The following is a 6,601-nucleotide window of genomic DNA, read 5'->3' on the forward strand; positions in this document are numbered from 1 at the left end:
TTATGGGACCAATAATATAAGAAAGTACTTCAGAAAACCCAGGGTCATGTCAGAATATTTTAGAGCTTATGGTCGTCATGGATATAGTAAATAGTGCAACAGCTTATTAGAGAATTGCTGTGGGATTTGCTCTTTATAGATTTCAAAGAACAGGGAGTCAGACTACTAAGTCTGTCTTGTGATTGTTCCAATGGACAAGGCCCTTCAGAGCTTCTTTTATTCACACGGTGGCAATATAAAACTACCTGGTGTGACTTGCTCAAGTAATTAGTGGTTCAAAATTAATGAAGCAAAGATTCTTCTGTATTAGAGTCTATGAAAATTAATTAAGTAAATAAAATCATACAGTACGTTTAATTTGCATTTTTTCTGTACATTCGGTATTATCCCCAGACTGCGGAGTTTGAATGGCATGGGAGAGAAAGTTCAAGAGAGTTCTACAACCTAAAACCACATGGTCAAGAGCCTAAAGCTTGCTTGAGTGACTGGAGTGCTTACTTCTCATCATATCCAGGGCGCCAAATGACACCTCTTAGGTAATAAATTTCTGCTTTTGATTTTAAGGTCCTATAGGGCAGGATAATTCTATTTGTATGGCTCCTAGAACAGCACTCTGCACATTTGAACATTTAATCAGTGCTGCTTGATAATGAATATAGGATTTTACAGCACAGATCGAATGGGGCCTGAGAGAAAAATAGCTGACTCTCGGAGCTAAGTGCTTTCTTCGTAGTTGCTGAGTAGCATTCTGCCTGGCTCATCCTGGTGAAACATCGTCAGGTAAAGAGCCGCTTTCCCTTACCTTGAACTGCCCCAAGGTCAGGCCCAGAGATGATTAAAAATAGAACACAGATTACATGGTCCGCTTCACTTCAAAACCGAGAAAACTAACAGTGATTCTTGAAGGGTCACCCATCCTTAAGGCCATTTTGCAGGAAAGTCAAGCTGCCCCCAAACTGCCGCAAATTGAGAAGCACTGAACGCCCAGAGGCCCTTAAAATGTCTTGAGAGACTATTGAAAGATAATTCACATCTAATATCTGGGCCATAATTCCTTTTACTACATGGGAGAATACAGTAAGTACTACATATCCGCTCATTAGACTCTCATTTCCAAGTGCAGTCAAAAGTCCTGACAAGGCGTCAGGGTCCAAGGGCAGCAACACAGTGCCAGTAGTGGGTGACAGGGTTGGGGAGTGTCTGAGAGATGATTCCTAAGGCTGATGCTAACCTAGTCTTCGTCTGGCTTGGTTCCTGCCTAGAGTTGTTTTCAAATTTGACTAATTCTATGAACTACCCAATATCCTTCCAATATTTTCATTTTCTCTATAAATTAGCTAGAGTCAGTTTCTATTTGTTCTTTTTTTTTTTAATTCAAGAACCTTGACTAGTAAAAACGGGTGATTTATGAATGTCTTCATTAGCAAGGCATATGGATAAATGAAGGGAAAAAATTAGAACTATGCATATTATATATACCACTTTTGTGTAAAAGATGTTAATATATGCACAGGAAATGGAAAAATGTATACCAAACATTTAACAGGGTATGGTACGTTTGGAGAGTAAATTTATAGATATCTTTGACTTATCTTCTTATACGTTTCTGTGTTATTTTTCATTTTATAATCAAAATCTATTACTATAAAATAAGATACAAAAATAGTCATTACTAGAAAACTTCATCAAAGAACCAGTGTTTTCACAATCCTTCTAATCCACAGACTCTCACAGCTCCTTCTATTAAATATGATTCTGGTTACGTGGAGAACAATAGTATATTAAATACTAATGTGCAGTGGTGGAGGCAGGGGAACAGGACCAAGACTTGTTACAATGAAGAGGGGTCAGAGGTAACAATATAAGTTGTGCATGGCTATTTACTAAAGAGAATTAGAATTAAAATCTTAGCCTGTTTTGTATATGTGCATGTGTGCGTGTGCGTGTGTGTGTGTGTGTTTGAGAGAGAGAGAGAGAAGAGAATAGCTAATAGACAAGTTGCCCCTAAAATTCAGGAGGAGGAGGATGGAATGAATAAAATCCTATCAATGAAGCTTAGATATAAACGTTCCATCAGTAATTGCAAGGTAGCTGAAATATGCTTTACTAGCACAGAGACTGTGATCCATTCAGTGTATGCAGTATAAGATGGATGACAATGTCTTAGCTATTTTGTAATCTAAAGCCGAAGACCATATGATCTTCTCAAAAAGGAGAAAAAAATTGTTAATTTATTGAGACTTTAATAGTGAAAAATTAGAAAAGAATAGTAGCAATAAAAGTTATGTTGTAGAAAAGTGACACATGTTGGAGAGGTTGTGGAGAAAAAGGAACACTTATACACTGCTGGTGGGAATGCAAACTGGTGCAGCCACTATGGAAAACAGTATGGAGATTTCTCAAAAAATTAAAAATAGAAATACCGTATGACCCAGCCATCCCACTACTGGGTATCTATCCAAAGAACTTGAAATCAGCAATTCCAAAAGTCCCATGCACCCCTATGTTCATCGCAGCATTATTTACAATAGCCAAGACATGGAAGCAACCTAAGTGCCCATCAACTGATGATTGGATGAAGAAGATATAGTATATATATATATATATATATATATATATATATACACACAATGGAATACTACTCAGCCATAAAAAAGGATAAAATTGTCCTATTCACAACAACCTGGATGGACCTTGAGGGTATTATGTTAACTGAAATAAGCCAGATAGAGAAAGACAATCTCTGTATGACTCCACTCATATGTGGAAATTAAACACGTAGACAAAGAGAACAGACTAGTGGTTTCCAGGGGAAAGGGGAGGTGGGGGGTGGGCACAAAGGGTGAAGGGGTGCACCTACAACATGACCGACAAACAATAATGTACAGCTGAAATTTCACAAAGTTGTAAACTATCATAATCTCAATAAAAAGTAAAAAAAAAAAAGAAGATGTAGGAACAATCTCAAAAGCTCAGCGGCTCACAACAGCAGTAGTTTATTTCTAGTTTATGTTATATGTTCATGGTGACGCAACTATGGTCCTTTCCCACGCGTTCCTCATTCCTAGGCTCAGGATGATGGAATCGTCTCTGGAAAATTTACAGCCTTGTGGCAGAGAAAAAACAAATGGCGAAACATTCACAGGATGGCTTCCTTTCAGAAGTGACATCTATCACTTTGCTAATTTTCCATTGGCCAAAATAAGTCATACAACCAAGCTTAATTTTAATCCCTACCCAGGGAGAGGCAGCAAATATTCTAAAACAAAAATACCTTTAATCCCAAGAGTTTATATCATTATACAGAATTATGAAATTCATCAGGAAAGAAAAACAGTGAGGTAGACTAAAAGATTATTCCTATTCTTATGCTTTGCAAATTATTAAAATTTTTTGCAGATATAAAAAGTCAAGACAATTAACATAACCATATCTTTAAAAATCTTTATTGTTTGTATCACAAAATTATAGCATAATTAAATCTAGAAAGACATTATAGTTTCTGGAAGTGTTTTAATTTTCATAATGCAATAAATCTTGATGCATAAATTTTAAGTCTGGGCTTGACTTAAAATTATAAAGTAGTCAAGTTGAATAAATAACTTCCAGGGGGATAAAGCTATGGCAAAAAAAAATATGTAGTTCTATGGCTGAGAATTCAAATTCACCTAAAAAAACTACTAACAAACATTGAAAACTAGTAGATGTCAGGTATTGCAACAGGTTGCTTTACCTACATTTTTTTCATTAACTTTTATTTTAAGATTCTTTGGTTGTGAATTTATTTATTTATCTATTTATTTATTGCCAATGAGAAAATATATCTAATTCACCAGCCCTTAAGTGTCAGAACTGAGACTTAGACCCATGATATCTGATGCTGAGTTCATTGCTTTTTTCCTATCAGTCCACGCATTTAAGGATCTAAAGGGCTGTACCTGAAATTTATAAGGAAATGCCGAGGCTTGGGATCAAACACAGAGAAAGTCTCTAACATCTGGGCTGCAGCATCCAGGAGAGAGTTGGCAGTAGATAACTTGGCAGTACCCAGGGGGCTATCATCTTCAGCTCAAGCTACTCAGCTCTTTGCTCAGCGCCACCTGCCCTGGCCAGCCTTGTGACGTAACATGCTTATCTACAATAGATCAACAAGTTCTCCTATTATCCAAACACTCCAGGAGAGAGGGGCTCACAGTTTGGTTGAAAGAATGCGCTCAAACAGGGCTTCAAACACGTCCATAGAATTGAAGCTCTGGCTCTGGAATGCCTCCACATTATTGCCATCCTTCCACATTAGGGAGACATCTCAGCTTAAGATGTATTACCATAGGTGGAATCATTGATGATTGGTTAAATAGTCTTACTACTAGGAGGGCATGTGACTTGGGAGTTTGTGTTTGATGTTTTGTTTCCAAGTTCAGTGACAGATGGGCATTTCCATTCCTATCTAGTCGCATTTATGACCACCAGAACCCATTTACAAGATGACTAAATGAAGCTAGAACCATCTTTGCCACTAAACAGAACCAGCTGGAGCCCGTGGAGTGATTTCACTACCTGAACTAAGCATATATCTACTGTACAAGTATAATTTTTTAGGTGATCAGTGATAGTATTTACTTTTCAGATTTTCCTTAAAATAAAAGGAGTCATCTTATGTTTGGGATCTAACGAGGTCTTTCATGTGCTAAGTCTTCTGTTGAAGGTTGGGTTTTCTGGGAAACAGACCTTAGATGGAGTTTAGGATGCAGGTTGTTTATTTGTGTCTTTGGCATCAACACCAGTGGAAAAGAAGGAAAGGGAAGGAAGCAGGGAGAAATTGAACTCTGGAGCTAAAATCAACTATCGGAATCCTCCCATGTTGAGGCAAAATGGCCAGGCATTTATATTATCATCTTCATTCATCGTTAGATGTGGGCCATCCTGGGAGCGATGCAACCTTGAGTGAGGTGGCTCTCTGCAGCTGAAGCAACACCTGAGAGAGGTTACAAATGGAAGCTGTCTCTGACGGTACTCTTAACATCTAGGGCAGCAAGTCTCACCTTGAAGAGATGTCTGTGCAATGGATCTCCTTGTCCACCACAGTCAACCCCTGGTGCCACTCAGATCCCTTTCTTCATATACATTTGGCGAGCAACAATTAGTTGTTACTACTCATGGGCCCCTCTGCCTAAAGGAAACTTGGCAGAGACTGGGTAGTGTCCCTGCCTCGACACCTGATACTCATCATCTCCCTCTTCTACTGCACATTCTAGATTCTCTTCATGTTCGCTGGCACCTCTGCTTGTCTTAATGGCCTACTTGACAGTATGATTATACTCTCAGCCCTGGAAGACGAAAGGAGAGCCCAAGTGGATTACCTTGTTCCATACATATTGCTCCATGTCCTACTGAGTACAGCAGTCCTACTTCCACTTGATGGTCAAATCAATCACCTTGCCGAATTTGTTTCTGCTTTTCTTAACTGCTGGTCTCTGGGCACAAGAAACGCAAAGTAACCAGGCAGCAGTCATAGCTCACAGTTGAATGGGAGTCTCATTATGTCCTCTGATGAAAATGTTACCATTTGGGGACTAGCATCCCTAACCCTGCAGAGTCCAGAGTTTGCTGGGTGGAAGCCCAAGGTCTCCTAGTGGATTGCTGAGAATGATGGTAAGCAGGGTCATCCCTGCTTCTACCTCTTGGTTTCTTGACCTATGAATTTTTCCTATTTGGGACACAGTCCTACTTAAAGTCTTTATTCAAGGTGGTATTGCATCTTGGAGGATTGTGACCCATCCTCATAAAGTACCACCACTGAGCTGGTGCTTCAGCTGGATCTTCATCAGGCCATTCTCATCCTCTACCGTACCTGCAGCTCCTGGATGGGACATTATGTAATATGACTAGTAGATCCCAGGGTGTCCTATGTCAAATTTTCTTTGCTGTAAAGTGAGTCCACTTATCTGACACAACGCTATGTGGAATCCCATGCTACTAGGTCAAACACTCTGTAAACCCCTGGAGTAAGACAGTTAAGCCTAAATCTGGACTAGTCTATTTCTGTCATAATGTATTGTTTTCCCTTCCAGGGTGGAAGGGACCCAGTGTACTCAACTTGCCACCAAGTGGCCAGTTTGTTTTCTTGAGAGATGGTGCCATAATTGGGGCTGTGTGGTGGTCTCTGTTGCTGGCAAGTTAGACGTCTGGTGGCAAAAATATTTTAATCAGCCTTGGTAAGTAGGAGCCAATGCATAGCCTCTATTTATTCTGCTGCGACATTTTTACTTGTACCTTTTGTGCCAGGACTGGAGTGGCTACTGTAGAAGCTGGCTGACGCCAACTAACCAAGTTATTTTTTATACTTGGTTGTTCCATGTCTCTTCTAGGGTAAGATTTCTCTTGTCAGTGTTAATATGTGATATATAAAGATCTTCATACTTTGTGTCCACTCCCATATGACCATCCACATACCTCTATTTCAGACTTCCTTGTCTGAATATTTCAGTCTTCCTTCTTCCAGATTCTTGCACTCCTGGGCCAGGCCACTTGCCACCGCCCATGAATCTGTGCATATTCTAACCTTGGACCACTTTTCTGCCTGCTTGAAGCTCTGCTCACT

The sequence above is a fragment of the Equus caballus genome, chromosome 27, assembly GCF_041296265.1.
Source record: "Equus caballus isolate H_3958 breed thoroughbred chromosome 27, TB-T2T, whole genome shotgun sequence".
Taxonomy (NCBI): Eukaryota; Metazoa; Chordata; class Mammalia; order Perissodactyla; family Equidae; genus Equus; species Equus caballus.